Source organism: Gallus gallus, chromosome 2 (assembly GCF_016699485.2).
Source record: "Gallus gallus isolate bGalGal1 chromosome 2, bGalGal1.mat.broiler.GRCg7b, whole genome shotgun sequence".
Classification (NCBI taxonomy): domain Eukaryota; kingdom Metazoa; phylum Chordata; class Aves; order Galliformes; family Phasianidae; genus Gallus; species Gallus gallus.
The window spans coordinates 141,131,244-141,146,740 of record NC_052533.1 but is presented as its reverse complement, the minus strand read 5'-3'; the positions used below and the strand labels follow the sequence as shown (position 1 = coordinate 141,146,740).

Below are 15,497 nucleotides of genomic sequence, written 5' to 3'. Positions count from 1 at the left end.
GCCGGTATTGCTCCGTTAAGAGGAAGGAAGCGGACCTCAGGTACCCGCGCATCTCCGCCTGCAGCATTAATTTCCAGCGCGGTGTAAATAACTCATCTTCGAGGTCAGCGGGTTGTCAGGTGTTCGTATGGCTCTCGGTGTGTCTCCTCTAACCAACACTTGGTGCATGCCGTGGTGGATCTTAGCCTTGGTGAAAATAAAAACAAAATGGTCCAAATTGCCTTGGTGCGCGTGGACTCATTTGAGATGCGTGTGCTTTTTACAACTCTTTATAAAGCTTGAGTTCCTCTGTGTTCAATACTCCAAAATAACTCATTCATATATAACTGTAAGTCAGAATTGTATCTTTGCCTGCTGAGCACGCGTGTGAAGGGAGAACCCCCCTGACTGTGGATCGTTTGGGGAGATTGGAAGGGTGACAAAGCCCTTGTAATCTTCTGGGTCCGTTTTCATAAGCTCCTGAAGCTCTCTTGGAAAAGGAAATTAAATTTCAGCATGGAAAAGAGACAGGAAATTTGAGGATATGAAAAAGTAACTCCACCTTTTCTTTCTGTCCCGTCCTCGTGCGTTCCTTCTGAGCCGTGGTGCTCCCCGCTGACATAAGGCACAAAGAAGCGTTGCCCCTTACGGGAGCCTTCCTGCCACTTGACAGCTGGCAATGCTCTCTCCTCCTATGTGTTATGCACATGGCTTTAGCTGGAGGGCTGGCTCTGTGCAGAGCATTTGCTTGGGAATACTTGGATCCCTACTTGGTCTCCACTTGGATCCCTGCTTAGCGTCCCGTGTGATCTTTTGCCCATTTCTTCACGCCTTCTCTGTTTTTAGGGCCTGACCCAAAGCCCGTGGGGTGCTGTCTGCTGTAATGCTTTGGCAGAGCTGCTCTTGCGTTAGAAGCTGGGGTTTGCCCCAGGCCCCCTGTCCCACTTTTAGCTGTGCTTCAGGTCCCTTCTGGGAGCGTGATGGTTTTGAATGGGTCTGAATTTTCAAGCTTATGAATGATGGTGTGTGAATTAAAAGGGTTTGTGAGTTGTTTTCTTGTTTTGCACTTACTTTCTTGGTTATCCTGGAGACAGCAGAACCCCCGTGTAGGTCCACAGGGAACGTGTTGCTGTATCCCCCTCCTACTTCCTCACTCCATTTGCTTCATTTTGGTGCTGCTGGGGGGTAACATTTCAGCAGGTTTAAATCCTAAGCAATGACAAAGCCGCGCTTTGTAGCCCTACCCAAGCAGCTTCTGGTCTCTTTACCACCAGGTTTTTAAAGTACGCTTCTGCCAGACATACTTGTGTTGCACTTCTCTGCTAGGAGCACGTGAGAGCACAGTGTCTGAAGGAGCAAAAGGAGAGAACAATCCAATTCCATGTTCTTTGGGCTTGCTGTTTGTGCACGGTTTGCTTGTTCAGGGGAACAGGGAGTTGCTCTGTTTGTATCAATTTTTCATGCATCCCAACCAGAAAGGAACACTCAGCCTGGATTGCAGTTTTTCTTCCAGACTTGATATTAGTAACAGTAAGAGAAGCACAACTGCAAAGGTAACTTTTAACTCTAAGCATCATTTTGTTTGAGGCTTTGCTTCTGCTAATCAATTTGCTTTTCTATTGCCGGAAAACTGGGAGTAATTTGAAGGGAAATCAGGGTTACACAGATGGAAGTTCCATCCTCTTGGCTGTAACAGCGTCCTTTATCCCAAATACATTGCAAATGTTGCTATTAAATGATAGCAGTAATTCCTTTTTTTTATTAAGGACGCCTTGCAGAAGTGTTTTCAGAAGTGTAGTGAAGCAGAAATGTGCTTCTGAGGGCAGATCCGGCTCCACAGCAAATTTAACATGCTGTTAATCCCACCACCTGGTGGAGCTTTTTATGGCGCCAGCTGAGGAACACCGGATAAGCACGCGTTTTTGTTTGGGTTTGCTGACCAGATGCCGTGAGCAGAGTTGCTTTAACTTTTTCCTTCCTCGCACCAGGCTTAGTTTTCTGTGCCTTCTACCTTTTCTGTACTTTGCAGAAGGGAGCACAAGGCTGTGGGTGTCTCATCTGAAGCAACGTTTCTGTGCACAGTTAAATCAGTGACAGATTTCCTTCCTTCCTGCCCTTCTCTTTCCCTCACAGCATGCTTTTTTTTTTTTTTTTTCCTTTCTCCTATTTATTTCAGAAGTATGATGTTGGCATAGATCACAACTGTAAGCTGGGCATGCAGAAGCTGCTTGTTTTCACTTAGGGGGCAAACGACTTCTTGGAGGAGGTATCTGATCAAGAAGACAGAAGCAGCGATATCTTTTTGCTTATCTGAGATTACTGGTAAAGGTTAAAGCATGGGGGTGCATGTAGGAGAAGTGTTGAGGGATTCCTTTGCCCCTGTCTGATGTATGTAGTCCTGCTTGATTGCATCAGAATATGTAATATTTGTTATCTGCTCAGTGAAGATGCTGATATGTCAGAGGTATGCAAATTGACAGCTCATACATCAGAGTGCAATTAAGTACCACAGTGTGAAACTTTCTGTTAGCAGTCCCCAGAAAACATCCGTGTAGGACAAGAGACTGAAGCATGCAGACAAACTACTGCTGTGTGCCTTTGCGTTCCTTTTACTGCCTTAATGTCTGTGTCTGAAGACAAGAGGCTGACCCAGGCCTCAGCTCAGGAAGGTGGCAGCTTCCGTGTGCCTCTCAAGTTCTGCTGTGATGCCTCTGGTCCCACATCTGGTCCCATTTATCCCAAGGTGGATAAATGCCTTTGCAGTCCATCCATATTCATTTAGCTTTGTAGGTATCTGCTCCAGTGTACTGTGTGAGCCATGTCCCAGGCTTCAGGGTCTGCACATTTGATGTCCACAGAGCATAGGAGGAGTGCAGTTGTCTACCTGTAGGAATCTGTCTTTCAGCATCTTGAACACAGTGTCATTTTTAAGTAGCAAACTGAAATACTTAATGGAAAATACAACAAGCTCCTGTTGGTTGGGTTTGTCCAACATGCATTGCTGGGAAGTACAGAACACGAGGAGGGAATGGCTGTGGTCAGAGCCCACAGGGACCAAACATTACCTTCTCCATATTTTACTACCTGCCATTGGCTGCTGCTGCCATGGAGGTACCCACACGTACTTTGGGTGTCCCAAAACTTCTCTGAGCTGGAGCCATTGTTATCCACCCCCTTGGAGGGTTTTTCTGCAGAGCAAGAAGCAGCACAGGGAAGTTTAAATATTCAGCTGAAAGTTGGAAGCAAGATTAAAATGCCTCTGGACTGGATAAATTGCTACTGAAATTTTCCCAAGATTGGTATATTCCTTTAAGTTATTGCTTTCCAGCTGTTGATGCACCAAAACAAAGGTTGTTCCTTTTAAAGGACACGACATCATTTCTGTAAGCTGGATCTTCAATCAAGGACTTAAACTTACATAGCTGAAGTGCTGTATGTGCTGACACATCACAGTGCCGCAGCAGCTCAACAGAGAAATCTAATTCTATTGAATCTGCCAGCTCAGTTAATATGACCCTGCTAGGGAAGTGTAAGGTGTCACCTCCTGATTTTTAGGTAAGAATCAGGTTCTCTATCTGTAGCTCAAATTCAGTGAACGCTACGGGTGGCCAGAACTGGATTTATTTTTAAGGTAACTGCTTACAGCATGGCATGCAGAACTAAAGATCAGTTTGGAAGATATCGTCTGAATATTAGGGTCAAAGTACACCCATTGGAGTCCTACAGAAAGTCCTTGTTTGGGCTCAGTCTGGAAATAGGGTACTTTACTCTTAGACTCCTACAAAATTGTATGGAAAGAACATGGTGTGGAGCTACCTGCAACTTGAATTGGAGCTGACCTCTCTGTGTGAGTCTCTTGTATGGTACCCTGCAGCTATCAGGCTGCAATAAGGGCATTCATGCCTATATCTTAAGTTCCTTTAATCTGATGGGATATAGCGATGCCTTTCACATGATCTGCCCTTGGGCTGCATTAGCACGAGCCTTTAGCTGCTACTGCTCCATGCATCTCATGTTTTCTCTTATTAATTCTTGCTGAATAGGTTTGTGAAGGTGATCTGACTTAGCTTTTGGTTTGGTGTAGAAACATAACCAGGTCAAGATAGTAATCAGATCATTGTTTTTGAAAAAAAATTAAGCATTCTTGCTTTTTGGTTCACTGAAACTTAATTCTGTGTCAATTTCAGACCCTTGGAGATAAAGCAAAGAATTTTGACTAGAAGGACCAAAAGGAAAGTTTGCCTTTAGAAACATCAGGATGATTCCCATGGCCACACAGGATCGGCTCCATCCACATTTCTGCTGTGTAGCTCTCCTGCTTGGCAGCCAACTGCATACCTGGTACAAGGTTTGCCAGTTGGGTTTCTAACACAAGATGTCAAAATTGGCAAAAAAATAGCAACACTTTTGTGATGAAGAGTCAGGCAGTAGTGAAATTCCCATGTCAATTACATTCAGACTTCTCAGGAAGCGTAACCTATGGACATGTGGCACTGTGCCCTGCTGTCAGTGACACATTGTGTGTTTGGGTCAAAGTTAAAGATACTGGGTGGAATCTGTGTGGGGTTTTTTGTGCTAACTGCCATCAAAGCATTGAGTGTGTGAGAGGCTGAGAGCTTCCCTGGAGCTTTCCAGTGAGTTTTCCTTGTTTCCTCTCCATTTATCTTCTTTATGATCACACAGTGGGATGTTTTCCAGTCTTGCCTTTCCTTTCCCTTCTGCTTGTTGTCCCTTCTTTTACATGAGTCCTTCCTCCATTGGTGTGCCACTGTTGCTCCTTGCTAGGGGAGAACAGGCTCTTGCAGGCCATTTCTATCTATCTGGTACTCCCTTTCCTCTGCAGTGTTTTGTCCTTTAAGTGCCATGGTCAGAGCAAACTGAGACATCAGGAGGGCTGAGGACACTTAAACTTTGCACCTGAGGTGATGTCCTGAGTTTGAATCAGGAAAGTCCAAGTAAATCTGCAGCCTAATGGACAGGAGATCTTTAAGGACATTGTCTACAGTGATTCCTTGTCAGCCACTCCATTGAATAGTGCAGTCATTGGTGTTGTGCAAAAGCTTGGCAACAAAAGTCATTCGAGTTTCTGCTCTGTCTGCTTTAGTGATACTTGTGCTGCAAAGATTGTGCAGTTTGGTACTTTGTCCAGATGGCTCTTAGTGCACTGCTTTTGCTAGCTTGGCTCTTGAGATCCTGCAGGGCAACAGAGAGCATCTCTGTCAGTCACTCCCTGTGACTGCCGCAGAAGATTTTATGTGAATATTGCAAAATGCTTATGTAAAAGTTAAAAAGAAAAAGCTTCAGACCAGAAAAGTTAGAGGAAACTCCTGTAATGTGGTAGCAGGATGTGTGAGCATGATAAAGGTTTACGGCTGCTAGAGCCATCTCCGTGGCTGCTTCATTAGCTTGCTAGGATAGTAGCATATGTCTTGAACGTAGGAAGTTCTGTGCTAACATGAGGAAGAACTTCACAGTAGGGGTGTCGGAGCACTGGAACAGGCTGCTCAGAGAGGTTGTGGAGTCTCCTTCTATGGAGATATTCAGGACCCAGCAGGGCATCTACCTGTGTGACCCATTGTAGGGTTCCTGCTTCAGCAGAGGGGTTGGACTCAGTGGTCTTTTGAGGTCCCTTCCAACCCCTGTGATTCTGTGGTTCTATGTGTATATTGGGAGATAACATAATCAAACCCATTAATGAGTATGCTGACTACAGACTTTCTGCAAGCCAACGCATTAGGTTTGATAAGATTTGTTTACCTAATTGTGAGCAATATTCAGGTGCTCTTTGGCCACTTTGAGGGACTGGAAATGTTTCATTCACCTGTAAGATTTGTGCACTATAAGATATTTAAGGACGCTGGAGAACTGTGGTGTGTGGTTCAGACAGAAGGATACTTGGGCTGATTCAGATCTGTCACAAGTGGGAATTTCCCTCCAGTTACAGGAAACAAATATGATTCAAAAATACACTGTATTCTATTTTTCTCATGATCCTTAAAAACCACAGAAGTTCTTAGGAAAAAAAAAGTTATGATCAATATATATAAGCTTTCCAAATGTTACCGTGATTTTAACATAATGTTCACAATTCAGACTAGGTGTTAGGAAATGTATTTCCTTATGGTGAGGGTCAAACACTGGAACAAGCTTCCTAGCAAGGTGGTCCATTCTCCATGCCTATCACTGTTCAGTATATAATTGGGTAATGCCCTCAGTAATACACTTTAACTCCTGGTTAGCCCTGAAATGGTCATTCTTTTGAGCTTGATCTTTGCAGTCCCCCCTCCTACTGAAATATTTCTTCTCTATTCACAGTTAAACCACACCATCATGGGTTGAATGTAGGTGCCCAGTTGAGCCTGCCTCTAAAGAAGTAAAGGAGCAGGAGGTCACAGAATCCCAGAATTGCAGGGGTTGGAAGGGACCTCTAGTGATCATTGAGTCCAATCCCTCTGCTAAAGCAGGTTTCCTATAGCAAGTTGCACAGGTAGGTGTCCAGATGGGTCTTGAAGATCTCCACAACCTCACTGAACAACCTATTCCAGTGCTCTGTCACCTTTCATTTAAAGAAGTTCATATCTGTAAATCTGTGTGGAACTTCCAGTGTTCCAGTTTTTGGCTGCTGCTCCTTTTCCTGTCGCTGCACACTACTGAAAAGAGTCTGGCCTCATCCAATTGCCTCCTACACCTTAGATATTGATAAACATTGATCAGATCCCCTCTTAGTTTTCTCCAGGCTGAACAGACCTGTTGTCCACCAGAACACCCAGGTCCTCCTCTGCAGAGCTTCTCTCCAGCAGGTTATCCCCTGCCCTTCCCTGATGCAGGACTCTGCTTGCTTTGTTGAACCTCATCAGGTTCCTCTCCACCCAGCCAGATGGATGCTGGCTGTTGAAAAATACAAGACAGTATACAGTAACAGCAGAATTTGTTAAAACATTTGCTGATAGCACGGAAACAAAGGAGTTTTGAATAAGTTACCTTTCTGCATCTCAGGAGTCTCCTGTCAATACTGGGTTGAGTGTAAATATTGGCTGAGTAAGCAGCTATGTAAGTGTGATTCATTTTGGGATTTTTTTTAATAGGGGAAAAACTGGAGGTTTGGATGGAAAAGAATCGATAGGCTGCAATTACCATTCAGCTTGTTTGGAAGGGGATGCCTGTTTTGCACAGACAGGAGAATAGGATGCTCTTTTCTTCCTCTGTCCTGCTGTTGGAATAGAAGAGGGGCTCATTAGTTGTGTCTTTGCTTCAGCTTGCTTAAAAAGAGGGCATACTTATCCTTTACCTATAGCCCTAAAAACAGTGGGTGAAGAATGCTTTGTTAGGCAAAAATATTCCCAAATGAAGCCAGAAGTGCTCAGTGCGGTCACTGCCTCTGTTGTTTCTTGGAGAAGAGTTTCCCTCTCCCCTAGTCTAGACAGTAGCCCTTTGTCCTGCATGTGGGGACTGCCATTGCGTTAATTGACAAACAGTCCTATCAAGTCTCATGTTTGCTCGATTTAAAGTTGTTATTTTGGGGAGAAGGATGGTCCTCTTGTGGGAATGAGCCTGACTAAGAGTTAGAAGTTAGAGCAGCAGGGAGCAAACCTTGGATCCTCGTTAGGCGAGCCATCAGGGATGTGAACGTCCCAGCTTTCTTCTCTTGTGTATGTGTGAGTTTCTTAATGAGGCTTTGCTCAAAATGTCAGCTCCCTAATTTATCTTGCCACACTGAAACTAAGGGATTTTCTGCTTTTTATGAAAAAAAAAATGCAGTAGAGCTTCTCTTTGGAAAACTGCATTTCTTTGAGGTCAGTCTGCCCCACGGTTGTTCCTGTGGAGCCACTAACCATGATTTCGGCATGTCTCTGAATGTGGAAATTAACACTGGGACTCTGACTGTCTTCTGATAGCAAAGTTTTGTGCCATTACTGTCTTGCTTAGAAGTGTGCTGGCTGTGATGCTTACATGCAGGAGGCATTGGGGTGTATGTATCCTCAGGGAATAGACCAGAGGCAGAACGAGAGACCCCATCCCAGCTCCTCCTTGAACTTCCTGTACATGCTTCAGATTTGCTTGGCATAAATGCATGCGTTAAGGGTTGTATTACCAGGGTGGAGTGCAAATCTTTTCTGTTTCAGAAGAAAGCAACAGGCTTTTCAGGACAGGGTGAGGTGTGGTATTGAAACTTCTACTGCCTATTCCTGTGCCAGTGACATCTGTCTCAGTTGAATTATGAGGTTTTACATTCAGGCATCAGTGCCTGAGGGTCACGTCAAGGGTAGAAGCAGGTGAGATTTGCATATTTTTGAACAGCATCACCCTCTGACCTCCTCACCTCTACCAAAGGAGCTGCTTCAAATTTGTCAAAGTCAGGATCCCTTTTTATATATTCTTGTGTCTAATCCGGTGTTACTTGACAAGTGTAACTCTTAGAGATGGAAATTCTGTTATTAGGGCACTGACGCTTTTCTGAATATTAAAAACCCTCTTGCTTTTTTACAGCTATCAAAATCAATCTTTCTGATCTCCCCTTGAGCTGCCGTGCTTTCTTCTGAGCTGATTGCTGCTCCTGAGCAGGTGCGTGGCAGCACTGCTTTGGCTGGAACTGACAATATTGACTTCCAAAGAAATTAAGGTGCTTCTGCTTCTAGTAACAACTTCTGCTTTTGGTTTTTAATCCTCTCTTCCATCACAAATGCTGCATGACGATTTCACCTCCTTCTCCAAGGGAGAATAGGGTTGTGCACAGTAACCTTGAGTATAGACTTGTCATATCTAATGAGCTCATTAAGGCTTGATCTGCTCATTACCTGGGTATTCTTTTGAGCCTGAAATGTGTTAAGGAGACAGAGTGGGTAGGATGCTTCTCTCTGAGTCAGCACAGGGCTATTGCTCAGCACATGTGTTAGAATCGATTGCTGAAAGTCTCATCTGCTTAATGAGACTTGCAAAGCATCTCAGTTCTCATAATCTCTGGAACACATGGCACTTTTTTGAGCGGGCTCATTGATGCTGATTTCCTTATCCAGTTCCAACTGGACTGTTTTCAGTGTGTCTAGCAGAGTTATTTTCCTAGACCTATCTGCCATCACTGTCCAAGAGTGTGGTTAGAGGTAAGAAAAGATAAAATTTCCTTTCTTGCAAAGTAACCTCATGAGACTTCCACCTCTTTCCAAAAGAAGTTCTTGTCTTGAGGTGACAGTCCTTGGTACTCTACTTATAGCTCCTATTGAAATTCAACTTCCAGCCCAAAATAGTTGGGATGTGAGATTGTTAAGTTTGCCTTGAAGGCCACTAGATCCTTGCAAACAGTGCATGGTAAAAGATTTCAAACCTGATAAGTGAACTTTATGGCATGCCACAGGAACCTGCAGAAAGCAGCTTGGATGTTGGAAGAATTAGAGAGTAAAGAATTGGTTCTCCTTGACACACTTGGCATCCAGAATTAAAGGTGTCTACCAGTCAGGCTGCTCAGCAGGCTATTTTAGGAGGCATAAGCACAGTAAGCATCACGGCAGAGAGACTGAACTACTCCACATCAAATGAGAATAGTATTTATGTAGGCTCATGCTGTCCTCAGCAGGTAACTTCACAGCCCTTACAGTTCCTCATTTCTTGCAGCTTGATCTAAATAGGAAAGGGACTTATGCCTTAGTCTCTTATGCCAGGTTTCCCAATGTGCACACTCAGACTGGTGCATTAGCACAGTCGTGAATGGCAGAACTTGTATACTTCTGATACAGTGGTACAGGGATGCAGTTTTATCAAGACAGTGACTTACTGATGTGTTGTTTGTTGTTGTTTCCTGAAGCTTCAAAGGAGAAGGCAAAAGGGGAATGACTCTCAGGTAGCCCTGCATTCATTCATATCAGCACTGGAATACCTGTTGAGATGCTTTGTAAAGAAGTTACATGCATCTGGCCAAAACTCCTCTTATGTTTTCCTTTGATATATGCCTGGAACCAGGGACAGATACTGTAAGTCAAGGTAATTAATTGTGTTGGTTTCTTTTAAAAGATGGTTACTGCCGTTCATGTCATGGTTCAGGGGTCAGGAGGGATCTTAAATAAAATGCTGCTCTTCCTGTGTAATTTACCTTCTTAATTTTACTATTTTTTTTTTAAGTGCAAGGCTTACTTAATAAATCTACAGGCAGAAGTATTTTGCAATAATGAATGTCTTCTGTTTGGTGTTAGCAGCACTTCTGAACCTCAGTTAGGCAGAATGGAGGGGAACGTGCAGAAGGAGAATTTCTTTGTGCATAGAAGAATTAGAATAAGCCCAGCACATGGTTTGTACTTAACTCTGCGAGCCTGAACCTGATCTTCCTTTTACTAATCTCTAAAGGGATTAAACCTGATTTACACCATGCTGAACAACATCAGAATCTGGCCTGGAAGCCTCTGTACTTCAGACATTGTCTCTAAGCAGCTGACCAGTGAATAGGGAAGGAGCAGCTTGGCTCCCCACAAGTTAATTGTTTTAAATTTGTCAAGCTAAGTGGAATATAGCTTGTTTAGCAGGGTTTGTCTCTTTATCCAGGAAGGGGGTTTGGATCTTTATCCAGGAAACTGTTGTAAAAACTCTGTCTAGAACCCATTTACTTCTGTTGGACTAGCAAGAGATGGTAATCAGAGGACCATCTTTGGTACATCACAGTGCTCTTTATTTGCATAGTTCCTTCCGTCTGAGGATATTAAATGAATACTTCTTTGCAATTCTAGAAGCTTCTCAGCCAGACAAGTCTTGTTAATGACCTGAAGTGACTGTAGTTGCTAGCAGTGAAGCAAAAATAAGCTATTGCACTAGGTCTGTGGTTACAAGAAACATCTGGAAGAAAAGGTCTTCAACCAAGAGGGGAAGGAAGCTGTTAGCTGAAAATATGGGGGTTGTGGAATAAAGGTCATAGCATGCCTGGTTGCTGTGGAGAGAATTCATCTTCTTAGCACAAGTTCACCAAGACAAGTACCAAAGGCGACTCTGGGTAGGAAGGCTCAGGTCACCTTTGTGTATTCACAGCTTCCAGCAGATACACTTTCTGTTTACACTTGGATTGACTATGTATTCCTTTTGAAGGCTGTGTTTATGTCATACCTGTTTGTATTGTCATGAAAGGAAATTGGAATACAGCTTTTCCTAGGGACACTAATACCTTATATACCCTTGCATATTTCCAAATGAACAAGTCACATTTGTCTTTGCTGTAAGGAACGATTTTACTGTAGTGCTACACTTATACACAGTGTTTGAACTGCATAAATACAGCCATATAATGTCAGGAAACAAGATGAGTGGCCTCATACAATGTCTCTATTTCTTCTGAAAATTTTCTTGTTGTGTTCTGTTGCCAACTTTGTTTTCCTGAGAACTGTTTCGTTGCCGTGACTGTTTGAGGTGCTCCAAGCTTTAAACTACAGCAGTACTACAGAGCAATCAGAGTTATTAATATTTCTAAACACTAAAAGCATGGGTGGCATAGGTGGCTGAATCACATGTCCTGATTACTGTCTTTGCGACAAGGTGGTAAATGACTCTCAGAAGATGTGGAATTGCTTAGATGACCATAGAGAGTCATGTGTTTATGGACCAGATGATATCTACAGCCTGTAATTCACCCAGCATAGTGGAAAAATACATTTCTGGGATACCTGTCCAAAAGGCACGGTACAGGAAGATTTTGCTTGTGTGGAATCACTTATCCTGTACAAACATATGCTCCTGACTGAAAGCATGACTGTGTGTGGCTATGGCATTAAGTATGTGCCATGACGTAATAAACTAAATTTGATACGCACAGCCATTTGGCTGGAGAATACTCTTAATTTTCTTTGCAGTGAGTACAGAAGTCTGCTGTTTGTCAGTCATAATTTACCTTTGTTGCCTGCTGTTCTGAACTGAGAGCCAGGAGAAGCTGGACTTTCTTTTGGAGCTCTAGCCCTTTGATTGAATTAAGTTTCTGTGGACAAGGGGGAATGATTTTAAACTAAAAGAAGGGAGATTTAGGTTAGATATTAGGAAGATATTCTTTACTCAGAGGGTGCTGAGGTGCTGGCATAGGCTGCCCTGACAAGCTGTGGGTGCCCCATCCTTGGAGACAATTCTAGGCTAGGTTGGATGGGGCCTTGGGCAGCCTGAGCTGGTGGGTGGCAACCAGCCCACGGCAGGGGTTGGAACTGGATGGACGTTAAGGTCCTTTCCATCCCAAGCCATTCCATGATTCTCTTCACCTGTATCTCCTCCGTAGAGTAAGAGACATTTTTTCCCAGTTTCTCTGCTCTCAGATGGTCCTGCTAAGGCTGACATTACAGCAGATGTAGGGGTGGAGAAACTTGCAAATGCAGCCTGTGCCACGTACGAACTCCGCTGCTTTACCCAACTGGGTAATGTTGTTTAGCTGACAATTTTATAACGTAGAAAAAGCTGCTTTTTATTGGCCGAGCACCTCATAATTTTCTGATATTTCTAAAATGGATGACAGCACTTGGAAATATTGAGTAATTTTTAATTGAAAGGATATGATCAGTAGGTGATTAGTTTGTAAAGTGCCTTGGATGCATGCTGTGTTGTAGAGACAAGCCATCTGGAGCGAGCCTGTGGTTTGGCTTCTGTAATGAGTACCCGCAGACCACGATGCCAAAAATGAACCAGCTTTATTACGTATATATGAAGATCTTGAGTAATTCAGTTCATTTTCATAGATCTAAATGAACTAAAATAGGAACATAATTTGGCCCAAACTATTGATTTGCTGCTCTTAACCATTAAGTCAGAATCATCGATGTATCTTCCAGTACCCTTAATAAAACCAGCCACAACAAATCAGACTATTGAGTTGCTGCTTCAGTCTGTAGCTTTACCAAATTCGCTATGGCCAGGATTTCACCGTGTTTTTTCTTTTTTAGTTACAGAACCCATAGCTTGCATTGCTGTGGGATACCTGAGTGGTTGCTATTTTAGGTTACATGTGTAGAAATACAGGGATTCTACATTTAATTTAAAAAAGGTTGGCACTTGACTTCTCATCACGGAAGTGGTTGCAGAGCTGAAAAGAAATTGTTAGAGCTTTGGGTTGATCATAGAATTGTTAAGGTTGGAAAGACCTCGAAGTTCATCTAGTCCAACTGTTGACCCGTCCCACCATGCCCACTGAACACATGCTGAACACCTCCAGGGATGGTGATTCCACCTCTTCCTTGGGCAGCCTGTTCTAGAGCCTCACCAGAGTGGCATTGTCACTAACTCAGAGGTTCATGTCTCATAACCCAGAGACCAAGTGCATCTGCCATACTCTCTTTGTTCTTTCTCCAGCTTTTTCTGGACACCAGTGATATCCATGAGAGAGATATGGGACACATGGGTGCCTCTTGGGTTCTACAGCTCTTAGTGGGTACCTGCAGCAGTGCTGGCTGTATTGCAGCTCTTGAAGCGGCTTGAGTTAATTACTCTGAAATGGAGATTGATTTGCAGCATCACACCCAAATTAATCCTCCCTCTCTCTGAAATTATCATTACACAGTCGTTTTGCTGAGGTCCAATCAATCATCCTGATGTACAGCATTAAGACTCAAATCTGAAGGACTGCCCTGTACCCGATCTGTTAGGTGATGCAGGGAGCAGCAGGTGGAGGGAGAAATAGCAAAGAAAAAAATCCTTAAGAAGGCTTCAGTCTGGTGTCGAGTATCTGTTCCCTGTTGGGGAGGGCACTTGTAGGAGAAGGGAAGCAGATGTATTCTATTTGATGTGCGAGATCAAGGCGTCAGAGCACTTAGCTGCTCATCTGGCTATCTTGCACATTTTTCCTCTTAATTCCTCCCTAGTGTTTAGGAATTGTTTTTCCCTCTCCTTCTGTGAAGCATTCTTATGCAAAGCCCAATCTCCTGCAACTCAAGCAAGCTGTTTATAGCATAAGAAGAAAGAGGTGCAGAAGTTCTTGCTTTGTACAAAACCATTTCTTTTTTTAATCTCCTCTGACTTGTTATTGAGTGAGCAGTTCTTTAATGAAGCATTTCATGGAGGGGAAAAAAAATCATTTTTTTTTTTCATGTAGATCTTTTCCAGATCCACGAGGGAAAGATTATTTACAGATTAAAGCCCTCACTGTTTCCTGTGTCACTGCAAAGCAAATAATGAGCAGAACTTGAAAAGCTCTGCTATCTCCTGGCTTGGAATGCCAGCCCCTCTCAGAACATTAGAAATGCCAGCACACTTTTGTGGTACCAGATGACTGTGTTTCATAGTGTATTCTTTCCTGATTTAATGCTGCTAATGATCGTGTGAGCTGGATTGAAAATGTATGTGCACATTTAAAATCTCAGCTTTTGTATTTGAATTTAAGTCTTACAGGAAGAGCCCATTTGGAACAGAAGCATGAGTTTAAAATCTCTTTTTTTGTTGTTGTTTTTCTTTTTTCTTTTTTTTAATTGTGATTCCTTCAAAGCCATGCAATCCATGTAGGATTACAGATCAGGAATGAAGTTCTTGCTGTAAGCATGGATGTGTGGTGTGCTGGCACGTGACAGACAGACAGCAGTCTTTCCACAGAAGCTGAGTCACTGGGGTAATTGGGGAGTTTCTTTTTTAAACAGCAGCAGTGAATTCATGCTTGAAGCAGCCTCAAACAGGAAAAGAAGAATAAACTTTAAGTGTAAATCTTCTGCTTTGTGTCATTACTTTCTCCTTCCCTTTTCCCATGCAGTGACAATGTATCAGGTAACAAAGGAAAAGTGAACTATGTCATAGATGGGAATAATAAGAAGTAGCAAGATCTGTGGGATAAAGGTCCCAAACTAAAACAAGAAATATAGAAGCATCTAACTTCTAACATAATGGAAAGAAAAATAGATACAAGTATATATAGAACATTTGGGCAAACTGAGTACAGTTTTCTTCTATACAAGATAGAGCAGGTGAGAAGATTATCCAGCTACCCATCCTTGACTAAAGGAAAAACACTTCTAGCTAGCTGACATACGTTATTTGTGAAATACCCAGCATATATCTGTAACACATTCTGCTCCCAGACTGCGCTTTACAACAAAATCTGGCAACACTTGGCCCTTCTGCTTGCAGTGCTGGTATTGCCACTGCTTTGAAAAGATTGGTTTCAGTGACAGGGTTGATCTGAGCGTGTCTTATCTGCTGTATAGCCATGGGATGGAGACTTGTGACCTGCAGTCTCAGGTACAAAAGATAACATTTGCTTTGTCTTTGTTCCAGCAGAAGCCTGTGATACAATCTCTGACTCCAGCCCTTGAAAGAGTTTGTAGAGATTAGGTAAATAGAGACATTGATCATTTTTAGAACAAGTGAAATGGGATAGATTTTTAGATAGGACAGTGGCTTGAAGATATTTGCATAGGTGATCTGGGAAACTCAGCTTTGTCTGGTGTGGTTTTGCCAGCCATTGGCTGGTACTGCTTTCTATCTCTTTCAGAGCTTATCTGGTTTTAATATTTCTTTTCTATCTCATTTTCAAATATGCTATCACATTAAACATTTTTGAAACATAGCTGGCTGGGTCTACATTCTGAAGT

General features: G+C 43.0%; 1 protein-coding gene across 5 annotated transcripts in view; it reads left to right on the top strand.

Moving 5' to 3' along the window:
- Positions 1-15,497, top strand: part of ST3GAL1 (ST3 beta-galactoside alpha-2,3-sialyltransferase 1) — a 73,300-nt gene that overhangs the window by 550 nt on the left and 57,253 nt on the right. Inside the window, exons 1-2 of one of the 5 annotated variants that reach the window (XM_046919052.1) lie at positions 1,069-4,613; positions 9,776-9,951. The exons of 1 other annotated variant lie outside the window; for it this stretch is intronic. The gene's annotated coding sequence lies outside the window, so the exon portion shown is untranslated. Of the gene's footprint in view, positions 1-20; positions 104-1,068; positions 4,614-9,775; positions 9,952-15,497 lie in introns of those variants that run through there. 3 more of the 5 variants (XM_046919049.1, XM_046919041.1, XM_040676433.2) reach the window with 3 other exon arrangements.